We start from the raw sequence: 23,322 nt of genomic DNA, 5'->3' as shown, positions 1-23,322 counted from the left end.
TTACGCATAAATGTATACTTTCATATATTAATTTATGTGAGTAAATGAAATAGTTATATATGTATACTAGTAAAAGTACCCGTCGTTGACTGGGTTCAAAAACAGCCTACAGAAAATGGACTCTGATTTATGAAAGTATGATAGGTTATGAAAAGGAAGGGTTGTAAATTTGGGTTGAATTTGGGGGTATCAAAACCAAAGCAAAATATGATGAAAGTAAAAATAAAATAGATAAACCCCATAATTTATTATACCATACCTGTTCACACTGAAACACTTATCACAATATTCTGTGGATCTATATTAAAAAACCTAGTTAAACTTTGTGACATATATCCATTCTATGGAGGTCAGGTGCGAACAAACACCCCATAATTTTATATTAACACCCCATATTTCTTCAAACAGAAACATAATTATCAAAGTATACTTACACAGATAAATATGAAAAGTCTTTATTAAAGTTTGTGCCTATTTCCATTCTATGGAAGCCAGGTGCGAACGCAGACCCCACAATTTTATTATACCATCCCTATTTAAGTTAAAACATACTTATCAAAGTATTCTTATGTACATCTATATCAAAAACACTTGTAAACGTTTTTTTTTTAATTTAAAAATTTTTTATTTCCATACTTTGTGGACCAGGTGCGAACGCAGACCCCACAATTTTAATGAACTACTGTTCTGTAAGATCAAACATACCCATTCCTGTATCTCGATACATCTTCTATCATTATATGTAATCAGTTTTTTAAAATAGTCAACCATATAGGAGCCTATTCATGACCAGACACACACACACAGACATTCAGCTTATATATATATATATATATATGAAACAGTAATTTTCATTTTTTAATGAATTTCCAAATTGTAAATAATTTTAGGGAATTTAATGTATTTGTGTAAATTTACACGAAATATTTCAACGTATTTGACATAGGCTGGTAATGTCAAAAGGTATAAGGTGTAACTGACTCTAAGGATTTTCAAAATTCCAACTCCAACTCCTTATTTTAGTCTTCCAATATTCAGAATGTCTGTTGATTGTGCCAAGATTAAAAAATCCAACTCAAACATCTTTCAAAACGTTGATTTGATACCTGAGCAATGCTGGGTCATTCTGCTAGTACTAATTACTATTATTCTCCTGATTTGAGTCGAGAGATAATTTTATCGCCATGTTTTCCAATGATGTTAGAAAAAGAAAAAGGAAAGGCAAAAAGAAGACACGCCTTTTTCAAGCCTAAGTACATCATTTCAAATCAATATAGAAACAAACAATTAGAAAATCAATTTTATTAATTATCTCTAATTAAATAATGTCAGAAAAATACTACCTCCTCCCATCCACTAACAATTGTGTTCAATAAATTACTTATTGCTTCTAGACAAACAGAACGTCAGGTTTACACATATCACGACATATCAACCCTTTTGTGATTACGTAATGCCAAATAATGAAAATAATATCTTAGGACTGCCATTCAGTCTCAATAAACAATGGATATCTCTCTAAAAAAGAGTGCCTGCACAGAGAGTCTATTGTGAAGCAAGGGTTGTACAATCACCAACTACAACCCTCCTGAACTGGCATCTCTTGAGTACAGTGGCAAAGAAAAATCCAAGACAACTAGAAACATTGCCGGGATAAGCAGAGAGTGTTATACATACAGCACCTGATGGTCACTGGTTTAGTACTAGTCAAAGCCAACGTCGCTTAACTTTGATGATGATAACAGGAACTTGGGTGTCAACTTTATTGAAACGATATAAAATTAATCACAAGTTGTTATTTTAATCATAGCTTGAGGGAGGGGAGGGGGCTGACGCGTATTTATACCTTTACAAACAGTATTAGTGCGTAGAAAATTCAAAATGATGGTTTAATTACTGAAAATACTTTGACAGTGATACAGACATGACTCACGTTATATGAAATGTCATTTAAGTTTTCTTTGGATCTTTTTTTTTTTTTAATTTAAACTAAAAGAATAAGTAAATAATTAAGATGCTGGCAAATTTATATATAGAGAAACTAGAATACCTGTCACATTTTATGTTCCCTTATGAAGATTAAAATTAAGATATAATGCTGATAAACTTTATGTCTAGAATCCTTATTCTAATTTTCATGGGTTTCATTCTAGAAAATGTCTAAACTTCAAGGCTTCAGTTAAAGATGTTTTATAAAGTACTCAATGAATTTTATTCAATTTATGTCTAATGACTATGAATCAAATTTAATGCAAATTTGAAATATTTGAATTTTCAAATTGGAGGGTGTGCATATGCTATGCTGTATAAAAACCCTTTAAAATACTCTAAAGAAATTGAAATTTTGGGAATATTTATTAATATGTGTTATTAAAATTTTACAAAACTAAATGTATTTGAATTTTTTTGGAAATGCCACCCCTTTTTGTTTTACATAAACTAAAATAAATATAACCCATATTACACTCTTTTAAGTCTAACAACTGTGAATCCTTTTTATTTTTTGCCAACCACTACACCATTTAACCGATAAAACATCTTGTGACATTAAAGATGTACAAATACGTAGAAAATCAATTCATAAAATGTTCTATTTATTGTGTGCGTGTGTGTGTGAGAGCGAGAGCAAGAGACTAGATTGCCAAGCGTTCAAGTAATATTAATGTTTACTGAAAGCGTTACCTGGTGTCGTATCACATGAAATAAAGGACAGATTTGGGGGTGAGGTATATCAGTTCTTATTTATAATTCACTTTTTTTTTTTTTTTTACTTAATATAATAGTATAACTGGAGAAAAATCAGAAATTTTATTCATTACTCTTGATTAAACTAGCAGGAAGACCCAGTGTTGGCTGGGATTGAATGTGGAACACCATCTGCTTTTTCTCAAACACATACCATCATATTACCCATTTCTTTATTACTGTCCTTTTTTTGCCCACTAATACGGTTGAAAAAAGCTGAAATTTTGGAAAACTCTAAATTAGTGTTTTCTACATATGCCTCACATTTCATTAAAACAGGATATGTATATTTGAAATTTTAATGAGGGTTCTGCTCTCATAACTCCCTTAAAGTGGTATTTAGATATTAAAAATCACTTCCATTGTCTTTCCTAGAAAATTTTACACAAGAATAAACTTTCAATTTTCAAATAGATTTGCTAGCTGTTCTTTTATAGAGAACATATATATATATATATATATATATATATATATATATATATATATATATATATATACATACATATATACATATATATATATATATATAGATAACTTTACCAGAAAAAAAAAACAGTTGGAAATAAGTTGTACACTATCAACTATGACTATGCAATTGCTACAACTACATATGTAGAAAACGAGGCTATTAAACCTGACATGGTAACATAGGACAAGAAAGGAGAGAGAAACAACTTTAGGATAAGTTAGTGTTCCCAATGATGCCCAATGATAAACAGCATTGAGAGGGAAAAGATAACAAAACACCAAGGTTTTATGAATAACATGAAAAGAAACTGGAATCTTAGGAAGATCTCCATCATTACAGTAATTATAGGAGCAACTGAACTCATGAAAAAGAATCTCAAAAACTACCTGGCAAATATACCCAGTAAACAAAGTGCAAGAGAGATACAAACAATTGCACTTAAAGGGACGATTAGAATCTTACAAAAGATTTCTCAGTCGGAATGTATGAAATGTTTGGCATTTTAAATCTAGCAGTGAAGTTAGTTTAAAATTAACTATGAATCATTAAGCAAAAGATGCTGGCATTTTTTTGATTAGTGAATTCGCTAATGCAGAGGATCAAGGGATACACACTTCTGGAATATCAGAATTCCATGCAACCTCTTAAAACTTCCTAAATTGTACGCTTTAAAGATGATTTGAAGAATAAGAATAATTAAAGAAATCATCCTTATATTCAGTTTAACATCTGTTTTAGATGCTGGCATGCGTTGGACAGCTTTTCCAAATAACCTGTCAAACTAACCTATCTCTGACCAGGTTTCATTTATCTTCCTTTCTCTCAAATCCATCCCTATTGTCTCTTTCCATGTTTTCCTTGGCCTTCTCTTGCTATCCCAACTGTTATACATCTACTAATCCAAATCATCACATCTAGTTTTTCAATCTGACCAAACCAACAAAGTCTCCTATTCAGCACACATCTTCCTATACTATCCACATTTAATCTTCATCTGACGTCATCAGAACTAAACCTGCCTTTAAAACTCACATTACACATCCATTGTATTATTCTCACATCACCTAGAAATGGTGTTTTGATAAAATTACTGGTCCCCATCACCAAAATTTAATAAGACAATTTTCTGAAATTCACTGACAGATTTACATTTAATTGTAAAGAGAGAGATAGTGGGGGTGTGATGGAGTGAAGTAAAGGAAAAGAGGGAAGGAAGAATAGTCAAGATTACCCAAGCCAGTAGCCACCTGTTCTGATTTATGTAGTTAATAGCATTGACATTTTTTAACTTGCTTTGTGGCTCAATTGGTTAGCATGCCATATTTACAGGCAGAGGTTTTGAGTTCAATCTCCATGCAGGGTATAAATAACTTTTACTTTGATTTTGTTTCCAAAATGAATTTGAATATTTCATATTACAATATTAAGCAGACTGTTTAGTTGACTTTTATCTTTTTCTGTATTATTCATAATTTTGAGAAACCTGCCTTTAAACTTGTCAAATTTCAAGAAGCATGCAGTGTTTCAACAGCCAACAACTGATGCAGTGATACTTCAGCAATTCTGAAAGTGAAAAAAATGTTTCCAAAAATCATGGAAAGCTGTTTTCTGACTTTTTAGACATATCTCATGTTTATTAGACACATGGAGATCAAAGAAGGTGCTCAGAATTGTTGTTGAAGAGATGGTGAATACAAGATGACTTAAATAAGTTTCCAAATTTTTTTTGTATGAGCATTTTCATTGATAGTATACACATGAAACGCTAGTTGCCTTTGAAGTAATCTCCTCCAGCTACAATGCACTTGTTGTACCCATTCCAACAACTTCTGGAAGGTCCATGGAAGTCTTCTTGTGTGAGCGTGTCAATGACCCTCGCCACAGCCTCTTTCATCTCCTCAATTGTCTTATAATGACAGTCTCTAAGGTTTTCCTTGAGCTTAGGGAATAACCAAAAGTTACAGGGCTATAGGGAGGGTGAGGCACTGTCTTGATGCCCATCTTGGTCAAATAGTCTGTGAAAAGGATGGAGTTGTGGACCGGTGCACTATCTTGGTGGAAATGCCACTGACCTGATTTGAAGAGTGCTGTCCTCTTCCGACGGAATCTCTTCCTGAACTCCCTTAAAACCTATATATAATATTTCTTGTTGACTGTCTGTCCAGTGGGAACCCAGTGCATGTAGATCATGCTCGTGCTGTCAAAAAAAAAAGGGATCATCATAAGTTTTTTGGTGGATTTACTCTGTTTGGTCTTCTTGAGTCTGGGAGAGCCAACATGCTTCCACTGGGAACTCTGTCGCTTGATCTCTGGGTCATATCAGCAGATCCAGCTTTCATTGCAGGTCACCAGAACATCAAGAACTGCTGGATCTGAATTGGTCAGCTCGACTGTCTCCCTGCTGTCATGACAACATCTTTCTTTCTGATCTTCTCTGAAGACCCTGGAGACAAACTTTGTGCAAATCTTGTGCATCTTCATTTCCTTGTGAATAATTGTGTATACAGTTCCCATACTGACATCAAAAAGTGCACTTATTGTCTTTATAGATACAGGATGGTCCTTATCCATGAAATTCTTTATTTGGCCAATCAACTTTGATGTTCTGACTTCCTTACTTCTCAGACACCTCTCATCATCGCTCACAGACTCCTTGCCTTTTTTAATCTCTTATGCCACTCAAAAACTGATGCTTGATTCATGCAAGATGGTCCAAAAGCAGTCTGAAGTATTCCATATGTTTCTGCTGCATTTTTCCAAGTTTAAAACAGAATTTTATTGCATATCATTCTTCTAAAGTATCCTAACATCCAGATTGCATTTTCGAAATTCACCAGTTGTGACAAACAAGCTTTAGTAGGGTGTATTCCAATTCTTGCTGTAACTGTTCATTTGAATCTGAAATCATAAAAATTGGTCAGTCATCTCATAAGATTTATAGCAATAGCATACTGAATTTTCCAAGGTCTATAAAATTTTTAGATGATTTTACAAAAAAAGACTGGAAACTTATTGAAGACACCTCATAATTTTGTGGCTGTTTATCTAGTCAGTTGCTACACACCAGAGCTTCAATGTCAATGAAGTAAGATGTTCAGAGTATGGCAAGTGCCTGATGAAGATTGTAAGTCCGAACAGTTTCCATATGGTCAGTGTTTTAAGCAAGAGGGGTGGGGGTCAAAACTGATGATGTGAATTTTATATTCTGTGGCATAAACATCTATTTTCATGAAGCTTGATTGTGTAGTTGAAAAAAAAAAAAAAACTAAACTGAAAAACTTGACAGGAAGAAAAGCCTCTAATAGAGATAGAAGTATCTAAAAATATTGACATTTGTTACAAGGACAAGAATTTCATATGGTTTACCAAAACATAGTTGTTGGCCTCCTTGAAAATGTACCTGCATGATAAGGAGTTTATAGCAAAGCACATGTTGTGTAATCACTAACTGCATTCATCATTAAAGTCTAGTGGTAAGGAGAAATCCAAGATAGTTGGAAAAAAGAAGGTAAGCTCCATCTACCATGCTAGAAAACTTCACACACCTGACAGTATCCTATATCTCTACAAAGTTACCATTCACTCATGCATGGAATATTGTTACCACATATGGGCTGGTGTATCAGCCAATAATCTCTTTCTATTGGACAGAATCCAGAAAGTCTCCAATCTGATATCACACTGACAAACAAGTTCCAACCCTATCTCATCATCGCAATATTACATCCCTGTGCTAGTTTTACAAGTAATTTAAATGAATGTGTTCGAATGAACTCGTAGGACTGGTGTTCCCTCAACATAAATAAGCCTAACCCTAACATGACAAGTAGCAAAATCCCACACCTTCCCTGTAGAGATCACCCCCCCCCCAATGCTGTTCTTCCCTCTAACTGCTAGATTTTAGAATTCATCCTCGTTTCCTGCTTCCCTGATAGGACTAACATGCCGAAATTTAAATATGTGAACAGACATGGCAATGCTTAACTCCTCAGAGTGTTTTTGTAGGCATAGTTCATAGTAGCCTTCCACATCTCAGCGGCAATTTGCCTGTGAATATGAGCTAAATAAAGAATTTAAAAAAGAAATGCACCAGAATAAGCAGAGAAGGATGGATTCATTCAGAGCTTTCCTTCTCTTGCTTTAGTCTTATAAGAAAGAAGGGAGTAGAGATGAAGTCATATATTTTTTTAAGGATTTAAAAAAAAGTAATTTTACAGACATTTCCAAACTTATAGAACCAGATATTCCTAAACGGTCACCCATCTCAGTACTGACCTAGCTCAACGTTGTTTAACTTCAGTGATCTTCATTATGATAGAGCTGTAAGCGCCAAGACATTAACAAAACAAGAAAATAAGTCAGCTGTGAGATTGCATACCCCCACTTATCTGGGTTTTAATTCTTCACATTGTATGAAAGTATTCCCAAAGTTATGCCTTGAAAACATGATCACTCAAAATCTATTTACCTCATCAAATTGAAAATTTTCATGGTCGTTACGGTTATTAAAAGGCATCAGATCTGTACATAAAATTTGGAAAAATCAGAAGTTGAAATTCCAAAATTTCAGCCATAAACAAATTTTTTAAGATCAAGGTGACATACATGTGGGATTTCATTGGGCAAAGTCACGATTATCTCTGATGAACAGAACCAAAGTTATCATTAAATGTGTAACTTTCACTTTTTTGTGACCTTGACATTTCACATAGATATCCAAAATTAAATCAGTTATAAGTTAGATTATGACAAATATTTTGATAAAGTTTGGTGATGATTGGTCAAGTGATGTGGATGCTAGTCTTCACACAAACAACCTTGACCAAAAACATAACCTCTACCTTGGCAAATATTATAACTAAAAATAATAAAGGAAAGAATGGAATAGACAGGATTACCATTTAAAAAAAAATTAAATTTGTTTTTTCTCCCAATTCTCAGAATTAATATAAATTATAAACATGTAGAAAAGAAGCAACAATTTAGTCAAACAAGCTCCAATCCCTTAGTTTCTTAGAAAATTAAATAATGATGTTTTTTCCTGTAATTAAAAAACATAAATCTTTTGGTTTACTAGAGAGAAGAATAAGGGATGACTTAATTGTGACTCAAAATAATCAACAAATCTTTTAAAATAGGGAACTCATCTTTTAATATCTTCTCACATTGAAAATTTATTGGTAAGAAAGATTTCAAAAACTAAATTCAACACACAATTTAATTCTTTTTGAACAAAGTAATATATATTTTTAGAATAAATTGCCTAACCCGGTTAGCAGAATTTAAATAAATCTAATGAGCCGCAGAATCAGGAAATGAAAATAAATCACTTACATTGTTTGCTTCTTTCATAAATAACAGTTAGAAAACACAGAAAACTAAATTACAATGATGCAAAATAATTTCTTTTAGTTTTAAATGGCATTTTTTCAATTCTTGTCCAGAATCCAACCTAATTAAAAAAACAAAAAAATAGAAAAAAAATCTTTATGATGTACATACCTGTCATGTTCTAAAAAGCATATAAATTGATTAAGTAGTTTTTTTGTTTGTTTTTTTTTTTTTACTTAGAAAAACAAATTTTATGAGGAAATAAGGATGGTGCATTTTGCTCCACCATATTTAATAAATAAATTAAAATAGTTCAATTCAAATTACTGAGGCAGAAACAGACATTAAAATCTGTTTTGTAATGGCTAAGAATTATTATTAATTGCTAAAAATTATTAAAATATGATTTTCTATAAAAAATCAATTTATTTGATTTTTCAAACCTAACATTTTCGTTCTTGTACATCATAAACATGTTTCTGTATTGCTATGTCAATTAGGTTGAATTCTGGATAACAACCTCTCTTTCTTCCCTGTTTGGCAGAGAAGTACATTGCAAAATAAAATTTGTTTAATTCAATAACAAAGTTTTTAATGCAGAAACATTGCTTAAAAAACAAAAAACAAAAAAATAATTCCAGAAAAATCTTTGTCACAGAAGTAAGCATTATAGCAAAAGGGGTGGGGGTTAGTATGTAAGGAATGCCACCTCATGATGGGTTGAAGGAAAATATTATCAACATTTCACTATAATTAAGAGCTACAATCTCCTTTTCAAGTTAGGCAGCATAGAAGTGAGAATAATAAAACTGGGCTCTTTCTCCACTCATAAGTGACGTATGGAGATACAAAAGATTCTGGGGTGATGATTCTTGTGTATTATATGCCTGTGATATTATTAGTATCCAGGAAGACAGAATAATAAAGCAATTAGAATTTCAGATCATCTATTCTGCAGAAAAGGAGCGGTAAGGCTTATGGCATGATCATGTGGGTTCTTGTAATTGATGGTGTCACTCCTTCCTGTTGCTGCTTATTATAATCAATAGCCCTCTTCAACCTAAAAGTAGAGTTTATACTAATGACATTACCTCCTATTCAGATTGACTACCAGAGCAATCTAGCTTTAGAAACTCCAAACAACCAATCTGCAAAGGGGAGATAATTCAATTAATGAATGGCATGCAACCATATATATAGTATACAACATATAATTGCATGACTGCGTGGGGGTATTGCATTAGACCTTTTCACAACTGCTGAGGCATAATCATGATGACATGTAGTCGCACTCCATTTGGCAGCTGTATTTGATTAATATTTTTGTCGGCTATTGCAGTTAATATATTTTTGCTAATTCTCAGAGAAAGAAAATCATTATTCAACATAATTACCTAAATTTCACTTGTCACAGGCTGCCACAAATTGTAGAAATTGCAAACCATACCATCATGCTTGGAGTGTGGGCATTGTTTTTTTTTTATATCAATATTTTGATTCTATTTATGCATCTCAATAACAGACTATCAGTTGATCACGCTTATGTTTGAAGTAATATTTTCATCGCTAAACATGTACATTGAACACATTTTAAGAATACTTGTTTGTTTTCCAAGAACCAATCTTCCAAACTGAATTCTACTATCTGGATTGCCATCACCATTCTTAATTGGTCTCCACCAAACAAAAAAGATGAAATGGTTAAAGCCAGAATTGATGGAAAAAACATTTTTGTAATTTGTGTTCATGAAATGCCTATTTTTGTGCAGCATACCTGCTAGAAGTAGCTTTGGCTTTTATCAAGCATATAGTTACATTTTTTTTCAACTGATGGCATACAACTAGTTTTCATTTTCTTGACAAAAATATGCTTCAAGGGGTTATATAGCTCAGAGTTCATGAAAAGGACTATGGACACTATAACAGAAATTTAGAAACCACAGGTGAAGCAGAAGTAAAATTGCATTAATGATATTAATTTTAAAATATGTTCCTGATGATCAGTCTGACAGAAGATGAACCATTGTGGTTTCTTCTGGTTCTGGTCTTCCAATTGGGGCTATGGTTCTGTTAAGTCTTGGGTGGTACATGCTCCCAGGCTTTATCTTCTGTTTGAGAAGAAGTTTATTGTTAATCACTTGAGGCACACCTACCAGGAAATGCTTATGAGGCTGCTCAAGCATTTTTGTATGCCAGAGCATGCTAATCCTAGTGTGTTCACTTTTCAAAACCACACTTGACCTTTTCTTTAACCTCCTAAAGAAGAAGTAAATAAAATATCTATTAACTTTAACCTTCTTCGGCAAACTATTTTTAGTAACTACTTGTATTTGTTATGGCTATCATCCTGGTTGTATTGAGCCAACTTTCTTCTGAGCAAGTACATTGTCTCTGATCATCGTAACTCACTTTCATTGATCCTGAGTTAAGACACATGATATAACTAACCAATCTGATAATCGAAGACCAACTACTTGTGGACTTGATAGTGCTGCTAGGTCATCTTTGATTATCACTTCATCTGCTTACCAGCACATTTGTCCCAACTAGATAGAGAAGAAGTGGAGGAACATTGTGAGTTCTTCCTCTGGGTGCTGAACTGCATGCCTGAACCACCTTAGACAACATTGGAGAAGGATGGATAATAAGAATTGGAAATTCAATTGTTGAGTTAGTATTCAATCTACATGACAGAAGCATAGAATACAGCAAAGACAGTCATTGTCAAAGACTTTGGGCCTATGAAGATGAACTCATTGGGCATGTTTTGCAAACATAAAGAAGGATCATTTACACTGTAGACCAATGAACATGCCATTTGGTAACTGTTGATGCCTTTCATATACATCAGTGATCACGTGAAACAAAGATGAACTTTTATTGCCCAGACAGGGTACAATGGTTGAACCAAAGTCGATAAATGACTGCACATCTTTCAAAATAGCCCCATTTAACAGAAGCAGCTTTCAGGTGTTGGGATCAATTAGCGATGACATGACTTTACCATCACTGAACTTTAAAATCATATTATTACTATGTAATATGTAACAAACATGTATCCAATCACCAATGGTCAGCAAAAGCATTACAGTATTATATAAGCCTATATTACAAGATATAAAAGGATATAATAGAAAATATAATTTCCTGATCACGTGTAGAAAACTTCAGCAAATTTTACTCTATTTTTATTTGGGGAAAAAAAGAAATAAAAATTGCTTTTCTGGTCTGTGCATTATTATTATTGAAATACCAGGTGAACAAAAGTAGAATAAGAGGGTCAGTGAGTTCATAAAAGCAAAATTTAGCATAAGGAGCTCAAATTTTTCGAAATGGAGTATGCCTTGTACTATGTTAGGGTAGAAATCAACCAGATCACTTTTGTAAAGGCATTTTTACAACAAACGAATAAAAAGGATACACCAAAGACAGGCAAAAAGAGAGATAAATATTGTATGTTAATACATGGATATGAGAAGGTTACTCAGAAGAGTACATACCTCAACAATACTCAGCTAAATAAAATTAAATAAAAATTAACAAATAAAACTTTCAATTTTCTTTAAAAGGTTCACAGGTAATTTAGTTAACTTAAAAAAAAATATGTATTCATCTTTTTCACATTAACTTTATATGCATTAAAAGCACTACTAAAACACTTTATATATGATCAACACAAAATGTTCATATTTTTTTCTGCACATACATGTCATTTGACCTCATCATAAATATAAATTGAGCTTTTGGAGAAATAACATGAGCTGGTCTCTTCCTTCTCACTAAATGAACAATGGTTGAATTCAAGTTTAAAACCATTTCTCCATTTCACTGAATGACCTACTTTCAATTTTTGCCTTATATCATTAAACAATAAAAAAAAAGATTGTTGGAAATTCATGACTGAAACTTGATGGACAAGTAAGTCAGAGTGAAATTTAAATATTCATACTTTCACAAGGAAGCCACATCCACACACATCTCTCTCTCTCTCTCTATATATATATATATATACATATATATGTATACTTTTAATTTGTTTTTACATAAGCAGTAATGTGTTGCTACACAGTCATGAGCATGTTTCGGTCTTTTAGTATTTAGTAACTAGAGACCTCTTGAGGCAATCACGCTTACATTGAAAAGAATCTGCTTATTGCTTATATAAAAACAAATTAAAAGTATACTCTACTCTACTTTGGTATTGAGCACTCTTGTATTAACCTCCTTATATTTCACTGGTTATCTTACCTCTGGAAAATAACAACCCCAAATTATATATATATATATATATATATATATATATATATATATATATATATATAAATTGGAATCATACAGAGCAAGAGAGGCTAATTAATATATAAAAAATACTTTCTTCTAAACTTTGTTGTTCATCATTTTTATCTGAGTTGTAATATGAAGCAAGAAACTTCCTGAGATTTTCACGCCTTTTCATTTATAGTTACAAACATTTCATATTGAGAGAAAAGATGTTTAAAAATAAATAAAATAAGAACACACTTTTCTGATGTTTAATTTGATAAAAGATGACATTTATGTCTGGAATGAATGATAACCGCAGATATCAATTTTGTCTCTTCTTATTCGACTAAATTGCAAGATCGGCATCACAAGATGAAGTACACATAGACATGATGTAACAATCACCTTATGGCACAATCCTAACATGTATTATGTTATAGCAATAGAAAAAGCACAAACTGATTCTCTATAAAAATTAATATGATTGCACAAAATAATGGTTATCATACTGAATCAGATTAATTTTTTTAACCAAGTATTTAATGGTTTGCAAAAAACTTTTAAAATTATATGAAAAAAAAAAAAAATTCTTTCCACTTCAGAAATTCAGTTGTCTCTGTTCTATTTTGGTTCAATTTACCTCATATCATATTCAGATTAATGACCATTTTACATGTTGGCAGGTGTTATAGACGGCTTTTACAAATTGACTTCCAAACTAACCTATCTCTGGCCAGATCTTTATCCCCGTTTCTCTCAAATATATCCTTATCGCTTCCATGTTTTCCTTGACCTTCCTTTGTGAATTGATACTGCTACTTCAACTGTCCTACATCTACTAATCGAAGAACTCCCATCTTCAACATGGCCATCGAAGTTTCTTGTTCTGCAAACATTTCCCTACACTGTCCAGATTTAATATTCCTCTGAGGTCATTAGATCTAGGCCTGTTTTTAAAACTCATATTACACACCCATCTCACCAGTCTCATATTATTTCTTTCCAGGTTTCCAGGCAACACATGTTCTTGATCATCATTAGTCAGGTTTCACTTCCATACATCATCATACTGCATACACATGCCTGATAGATTCTTCTCTTGATCGAAGATGGTAACATTTTACTAGTTAGTAATGACAGAAGTTCCTCAAAATTACTCCATCCACAACATTTAAAAGAAAACCAAACTGATGTATTTGGAGGTCTGGACTTCTATAATATGAACCCAATTTGGAATGAGTTTGTGACAGAATGACTCTCCCAATGACACACACAAAAAGAAAATGTCACACATAGAATCATTAATAAAATTTACAACCCTTTCTGTAATCAAACATTTGGTACAAATAAACCTGTCTATGCTGGAATGTCTAACAGCCTTTACGATATTGCTGATCAGTAATATGCAGGACACTTTAGTGATTATCTCATCAGTAGGAGGTGTGATCCTCAATAGACTTCACACTTCCCAGACCATACCCTGCCTATTTTAACCTGTGGGATTATTTAAAAATTGTCTATCAAAACAATACTCTGACTATCTTAAATTGAAAAGGGCCATCACAGTCATAATAAGGCCAACGTCAAAATAGGAGTTTGTCAGAGTTATTGACAATTTTGCTTGTTATACCCAAGCATGTTTATCATTAAACTGTAAAATACAAGAACTTTGAAATTCGCAAGTATAAATTAGTGGACAAATCAAGCATAGGCTGAAAGAAAGGACTGTGAATTTTATTAACGATTCCACAGGTGGCATTTTGGATATGATGCTGTATTTCAAAATAATATGATATTATGATAAAATATAAACTAAAATGAATTTTTAAAAAAGAATACAATTGTGATAAAAGATGTGTTCCATCCGAGTTTCTTTGCTAGCACATAGTAATCCTGTTGGTATCTCCTCCACCCAAGATGAGATCAAATCCTTATTTTCTGTTACCTATCCATTATCCTAGCAATAACATACATCAATATGAGTTTTCAAATGCATACATTCTCATATCATAAAAAATAATCCATTTTCTGTTGTACAAGTTGTATTCATTTTTTAATTATTTCACCTCCAAAACAAGTTACTATCACATTTTAATAATGTGCTTAAGAATTTTTGTTTATATATATATATATATATATATATATATATATATATATAAATATTGGTTATTATTTTCACTTTTCCTACTATGAATTTATCAAATATGTCTATTATATAAAGGACAGTTGTCTGTATATGCAGCTAAAATTTCAAAAATGCACAAAATACAAAGTTGGTATATTTTCAAACAGTGTAATCTCTACAAAATAATATCTAAAATTTGGAAGAAAAGATTAATTCTTGGGGGAGGGGGCGGGGCCAAATGGCCATTTGTATCATTGAATGCTTTCAAGAATCCAACACAATTTTTAATGTAATAATATATTAATAAAGTCCAGGAAATGAGTCAGCATTTTCTCAAATTGAAAGACCCTAACTCTGGTTTTTAATACGTCGTTTCTTAACTATTATTATTTCTTACTACAAAAAAAGGGGGGGTGAGAAACATAATTTTAGTAGTGCTCTAGAGATATCCTTAATTTCATTTGACACTTTGAGTAGCATGCTGAAAGTCTCTTACATTTTATTTTTTTACTCCTTACATAAAATTTTCTTCTAAAGAAACTGAGCCTATTTAACATCTTCTATTTCAGTTTTCATGATCCCAGGAAATGCTGAGTAGCCTGCTATTCTTTTATTATATAAAGAACAATTGTTTGCGTTTGTATGTCCAGCTGAAAGTAAAAAACTACAAAACAAACACCTACAAAGTATTAAAACACGATGATGCTTCAGATGAATAATATCTAAAAGATAGAAAAAACTATTTATTCTCTGGAGGTCAACAGGGCCAGGTTTCATTAGAGTGTGAGGGTGTTTTTCAGTGTTATTGTGCACTAATTTGGACAGAAAATGCCAACTTATTACTCAAGGCGTCTATTATATAAAGTACAGTTGTCTGTGTGCATATGTTCAGCTGAAGAAGAATGGTCTAGGTGGAGGAGAAAAAGATAGATAGGTAGAGAAATAGAAATTTTAATATAAATAAGTTACATTTTTGCTCCAGGCAATGCTAGGTAGCCTGGCTAGTTTCTTATAAAAAGAAAAAAACAAAACAAAATGAACATTGCAGCTGTGCCATCTATGGCAAATCTCACATTTATCTCTTCTAAAAAGTCAACCCAAACAAAAAAGTTTTTATCTAGGATTGTAATACAAAAAACAAATTTAAACTGCGTCTGTAAATGTTTTACTAGAATTAAAGCAATTATACATTTTTTTTTCATTGAAGAAAAAAAATTAATTGCTAATCAAAATCTGTGTTAAACATTTAAAGTCCCCTCCCCTTAAAACATTTTCAACAAACACTCGTCTAGCTACAACAACTGTCAATAATTTCCCTCAGTCTCTATCTGTTCCTAAAACTAAATGAAAAAACCATGAAGAATGTTTCTTTCCTAGAACTCTTTGTGGAATCACTAGGTTTCTTCTCAACTGACAATAACATGATCGTTTTCAAATCTAATGTAAATAAGTTCTTGTTGAGCTGTCCTCTTAAATAATCAAACCCTACTTAAGTTCCATCATTACCAATCATCATTATGCTGTCTCATAGTTTACCTGACACTCATGAAGTCTCATCCTCGAGTAGCCCTTGGGCCTTGATAAGTAGCAACCCATTGTTAAAAAAACACAAAAAATTAATTTACTTACACTATAGAGAAAAATCATCAGATGGATTTATTAAATTTAGGCTCACTATCAAACTGACTCAGGACAACTGAAAACACTGTCGGGCTAAGAGGAGAATGATTAGTGCTATTTTAGAGTTTTCCTTCTAGACTAGTTGCACAAGAAGAAAGAATTTAGTTTTTCCTACTATTTAATCCATAGTTGGAGAAGGGTATATGGATTCATACCTTTCCTAAAGGCACTAGCGAAAGTGATGCAGAAGATCCTGACAGAATTCAAACATGTCATGCTAAGCATAGTATCTGTGTTTGTAACCACTACGCCACTTCCATATTCTAAAGATATGACCATTTATGCATTTAGTAATAAAAATGCTGTCACAAATATAAGTATAACACAGACTAACAAAATGCTATTTCAAAGTTAACAGACAAAAATACAAAGGCAACTCTGAGTGGTGTTTTTAAAATACAACTTTTCAAAAATTCTCAACTCCAGACTTAAAAATAATGTTTGGAAAACAAACTGACTCAGATTCTTCACCTTTGGTCATAATTATTTAACACTGATTTTCAAATTTTTCTCCAATTTGAATAACTGGCATAATGTTGTCTTCTCCATGTTCTCACAAATGAAATAGTAAGTTAAGTGTCTAATGTCTTATCAGTATTTAAAAAAAAAACCCTAAAAACTTACACAAGCATTGAAATTGATATAAGGTCTAATCCAAGGTTGACACACAGTTCATTTTACACTTTTCATAGAGGAGAGCAGGAGTAAAGATGTTTTTCTGATGATATTTTTCTCAAGGAGTTGTTGATCTATTCATGAAGGTGAAGGGGATAATAATTTTAATCTCACATAAAAAGTTGTTATCTCATTGGATTTTCACTAAATTAGTATTTAAGCTTTAGTTTTGACTTGCTATTTTCCATTTGTTATTGTTGTATCATGTTATTGGCAATATAATAACATACTTAATGACAATTCATTTTAATAAATTAGTTTGATTAAGACAGCTGTTAATATGAAACAATCACCTAAAAATAGAAATCACGAAGGAGAATAATCAATATTTTCGATTACAGAATATAATAGTTGTATTATCTGCAAACAAATAAAAATTTAAATAACTCCACTCAGTCATGGCCAATGCAGAATAAGTACAGCTAGCTTGAAATATATTTTTTCACTTAACTGACGGAGCTGCATCTTAACTAGAAGTGTCTTTGAACCGGCTCACTTCCACAGAGAGCCTAAGCATCACATCTCTCTAAAAGTTCCAAGTAGGTTAATGTTCTAGCAGCAATCCAAATAAACTCTCAAATCTTGTCCATGTCACCTGATAGAACTATCAAATCAGCTATCTCTCATATCGGGATTAGGTTGATTTCAGGTTCCTCGCACCTCATCAATGATACTGTATAACTCATTGCAACTCCAGAACTATCCTTTCAAATTTTGAAGGATCAAAAAATAATAAATTCTTCATTTTTTTCAATGATTAATAAGTTTAAACTTGTTTATAAAACAAATCAAATTTTTAGAATTAAATTATTTTTTAATAGGATTTTTAAAATTTAGTTTTATTTCACATTTTTGATATCAACAAATATTCAATTAATAGGAAATACAATAAAAAATATGAATTTTTATAGTCACAAGAGAAAAAACCCAAACATAACACAAAAAAAGTGGTTTCATAAATTTTAACATAGGAAATAACTGGATGTATTCATCTGCAACCTCACAAAAAAAAAAAAAAAAACGAATTGGGGATAAATTAATTTTATAATTTCTCATAATAATGAAAATTTATAAATATCAAAAACGCTTTATCAAAATCTAGTTATTTGAGAAATTATTTGGACGAATATCCTCATCTCCATTTTATAAGGCAAATATATGAGGTGATTGAAAAAATTGTGGCCAAAGGTAGATAGATTTAGGTTACAACAAATTGATACGTCTATTTTTCAATGTAATTGTCTGGCAAATTTAGGCCAATGGATGTAAGATATAAGGATCTCTTCTGCACAGAAACCAGAGCCTGACACCCTGAAATGCCAACGCTGACCAAGGAGTTGTTTCCTCACAGAAACAGGGCCATTGTCAAATAAGATGGAAGTTTTAATCATAAATGACAGATATATACTGAAGCATTGTCTGGACGGAAGAGCACTCCAAATGAAAACTTTCCATGATGACCTTTTCTAATTTTTGCAACTGTAAAGATTAGCATAATTTACTCATGGAATAGTTTGACCTTTTGATGCCAGATAATCTATCAGTAATATCCCTACTTTTCTGAATAACAAATAATTAGGGCCAACAGTAATAATCACAGAATTGGGATTCTCTGATGTTGGACATTCATGATACATTGTATTGACTGTTCCTTGGCTTTAGCTTGAAGTGTTGAACTCAAATCACACAAAATCATAAATTATCCCATAAATACTTTTAGATCAGCACAGCACAGTTTTTTTTTTTTTTTTTTTTTTTTTTACAATAATTTAAAAACAGTTAATGGATGCAAATATAAACTATGGAATCTTAATGGATTTATTATGCACTAATATCCTTGGGAAAGCAATGAATCCACCATTTCTCTTAACTCTTTATAACTAACTCAAAAAAAGTGAATGTGCCATTAATAATAATAGAAAAATGGTAAAGATTCTCTTTAGACATGTTTGCACTGTGGACGTTTCTAATTAGATCGAAGTTTGAGGCTTATTGCTGAAAAGTGGATGAAGAAGTTTCCAAAAGATATCCAAATCTTTTGCAATTCTGCATAGACACCCAAATTTGAAAAAGATTCCTCTAAAGAACGTTGAAAGTTACATCAGCCAAAAATTGCGAGATAACATTAAAATTCTCTACATGTGATTACATGCAAGTTAAATATCTGTCAAACAGGACAAACTTTAGAAATTTATACAAAATGTATAAAATTATCTAAAAGGTTAAATATCTTGTGACCCCCCCCTCCCAAAATAAAAACTGAAGGTCTCTACCGCACCGTCTTTAGATCTTTAAGCCATAAACTTTTAAATCATCATTTAAAATCAACAGCATTAAATTTAATCTTGGTAGAATTATATTTTTAAATAGCTATACCTACCCAGTGTTGCCTAGTATTCATATTGACATATTTCACCCTTGAAATGGAAAAGGGAGTGAATAAAGTAATTTAAGTGAGCAAAAAAAATGTTTTTATAAAATAAATAATTTATATTAACATTCATTTATTAATACCGAAAATTTCATTGATATCAGATAATTGTGATTTTTTTCCTCAATCTAAGATAACCTTTTTGTTAAAAAAAATTACTTTCACTTACACTACTTGTTCCTGTATTGTATCAATTTATTGTGCAATGAACCCCGACTGCAAAAAGCAGCCACAGCAATGATGATAGAGACGACTACATCCCTAAACAAACTTCTGCGTACACTTTCTTCCTTGCCTCCATATCTACAAGATGATCATATTTTAAACGTAAGTTTGTCAGGACGATATTTGTTTAGTCTGATTTAATGACAATTAGTAAGATTTGAGCCAATTTTGTTAACAACTGAACCTGTAAAAAAACTTACACTTCTCTAAAGTTTTACTCATTTGCTACTGCTTACTTTAGTATAGCACAACATTTGATAACACTTTAGTATAGCACAACATTTGATAAAACTTTAGTATAGCACAACATTTGATAACACTTTAGTATAGCACAACATTTGATAAAACTTTAGTATAGCACAACATTTGATAAAACTTTAGTATAGCACAACATTTGATAAAACGAAGTGATGATCAAACTCACTTTAAAAAAAAATGGATTAGTATTTAGTTTAAATTAATTCTGCAACGATTTTATTTATCTTTAATAAAATGTGACATAAGGCCAAAATTAGCTGAGGTAGGATAAGGATTGGCTGTCATCATCTTGGTTTATTCTCTAAACTAGTTTCAGTCACCAAATTTTCCCTCTAAATTAAATCTTATGCATCAAATTTTGAGATGATTTTTTTTTTTTAATTACAAGTTCAATTTGCAGTAGGGGATTCATTTTCTATGTAAATTTAATGTAAAAAAAAATGGTCTCAACAGTTTAATTTTTGAAGAGGCTGCAAAAAAATAATTGAACCATAAAAATTGTTTTTGTATCATGAACAACTATTGCACATATGACATACAAACACTTAAATCATACAACCTGATGTCTTTTTAGGTTTTGTTTAATATCAAGATTAATGATCGTTCGTTTGTACCATATTTTTTTTTCCAAACAAAACATTCAGTTTTGCCTTCCTTCTTCTCAACCAATGAACTAAAATCACTCGATAAATTGAATTGCAAGCAGAGCTGGTACAAATACACAAGATAGTGAACACCTAAACATTCAATCTTTTCATATTTTTTGTTTTCAACAAAACTAGAAAAGTTAATAAATTAGAGAAAACTAAACAAATTCTATATAAATGGATAGATTTCTATTTGAAAACTATTCAGCATAAAAAATATAAGGTACTCCAAAAATAGGAGTCACATGAATAGAAAATGAAACTGGTTATGTTTTTTAATTTATATATATATATATATATATATATATATATATATATATATATATATATATATATATATATATATATATATATATATACACACAGAGTTATTACCACCATTTGCAAGTAAACACAAGAGTTTTTTTTTAGTGAATATTAAAAACATAACTAGTTTAATTTTCTATTCATGTGATTCCTATTTTTTGAGTACATACATACATATATATATACAGAAACAATTGCTTGTAAATAAAGTTTTTGGGAGGATATCTAAAAGTTATTCCTATAAAAATGTAGGTTTAACATGATACTAAATAAAGAGCACTAATCATACGCTACTGAGCTATAACATAAACCTTTGCATTAACAAAAAAACAGTTCATATCAAAAATATGTATATACATTTGTTTTTTCCTGATATTCAGTTTGTGTTGTCTCTATATAAATAAAATGAACTCATTTTTTCCAGCCTGATTTTGACATTAATAGGATTAAAAATCAAGATATTTCATGCAAATATAATATGCACAAACGGCAGAACAATATCTGAGGTGTGTTATAGGCTTATTATTTCTCAAATTCCTCGATAATCTTAGATTTCTATACTTTTTCTGCTGAGAAGTCACGGCCAAAATCAGTTAAGATCAATGGAAGTGGTAAAATATTTTCTCTCTAATAAATTCCTCCTCCCCCTGCCACCACTTAACACCGTTTGGGGATCGTTCACAAGGAACAGTTGAGAAGAGAACACCGGTTTGGCTTCGTAGTTCTTTCATGTGAAGTTATTTAAAATCACTAAACTAAGCTGCAGTGCTCTGTGGCATAGTGGTTAGCGTGCTGGACAATTCACATTATATTTTCACGTTCGCGCCGACCTACCGTAGTCGTTTTTTTTTTTTTTTTTTTTTTTTCCTAAACAACTGGAATGGACTTTTCTTGGTGGCCGAACTGTTAACGTTGCAGATGTTTTTTTTTTTTTTTTTTTTCACACTTTATTTTCCTACTTTTACTCATTACTCCGGGTTTGATCCTTCCTACTTACCTACCAAAACATTTTTTAAAACTCCCCCCCCCCCCCGTCCCGGAAACAAACACTCGGGCAACACCGGGTACCCCCGCTAGTTTTAAAATAAAACACTCAATTTTTAAAAGATTGTAATTTCTTAAGCTATATAATAATGATAGATCAAAAGCAACCTAGAACATTCACTTGTTTTATGAAAATCAACATTTAAAAATAAGAACAGAGCCAATTTAAGAGAACAGACCTTACAGACACAAAAGACTCAATATTCTTTCAGATAAATAAAATTTATCTCTCTCTCTATATATATATATATGTCAGTGGATAATTATATTTTAAAAATAATATATATATATATATATATATATATATATATATATATATATAGTAAAATTGGTAATTAGTAAAAACATGAAGAGTGCTTAATACTATTGCAGAGCAAATATGTGTTTTATTTTTTTTATTACCGTTTTATCTGTTTAGTTACATATGTTTCGGATGCCAGACCATGTTTATGATCCAGCAGCCTTGTCAGACTTTACAGAAATGGTTGTTATTATTTGGAATAAGGGTTTTAGAGGAAATACAAGATAAAAAAAAAGGGAGGTAAGAGATAATAATGGGGAGAGAGACGGGTATCGACAATAGTTTTTTTTTTTTTCTCGTATTTCCTCTAAAACCCTTCTTCCAAATAATAACAACCATTTCTGTAAGGTCTGACGAGGCTGCTGGATCGTAAACATGGTCCGGCATCTGAAACATATGTAACTAAACAGATAAAACGGTAATAAAAAAATAAAACATATATATATACATACATACATTATATATATATATATATATATATATATATATATATATATATATATATATATATTAAGTTTATTTATACAAACATTAATGGCTACATATGTGCATACATGTTTCTGTAATCACCCGCGTTGGGGGATTACATCTTCAGGCCAAGAATTATATTCAAAAACTGACATTTCAAGACACAAAAAAAAAAAAAAAAAATTTTTTCTTCATTTCGTTTACAAAATTTAGAAATCTTGTCACCTAATATGGGGGGGGGGTTATGTGTAGAAGGATGAGCAAAGTACTTGAACGATCCATTTATCACAGGTTTTTATCTTACTAATATCCTAATCCTTTATTTTTATTATTCTTTTTATCATTCTCGTTCTT

At 31.4% G+C, this 23,322-nt stretch overlaps 1 long non-coding RNA gene across 1 annotated transcript in view; it reads left to right on the top strand.

The window, feature by feature from the left end:
* The window catches only part of LOC145242483 (uncharacterized), a 222,145-nt gene that overhangs the window by 9,945 nt on the left and 188,878 nt on the right, over positions 1 to 23,322 (top strand). The gene's annotated exons all lie outside the window — the stretch shown is intronic.

Source organism: Euprymna scolopes, chromosome 21 (assembly GCF_053919585.1).
Source record: "Euprymna scolopes isolate OS-2025 chromosome 21, ASM5391958v1, whole genome shotgun sequence".
NCBI lineage: Eukaryota > Metazoa > Mollusca > Cephalopoda > Sepiida > Sepiolidae > Euprymna > Euprymna scolopes.
This window is presented reverse-complemented; position numbering and strand designations above follow the sequence as displayed.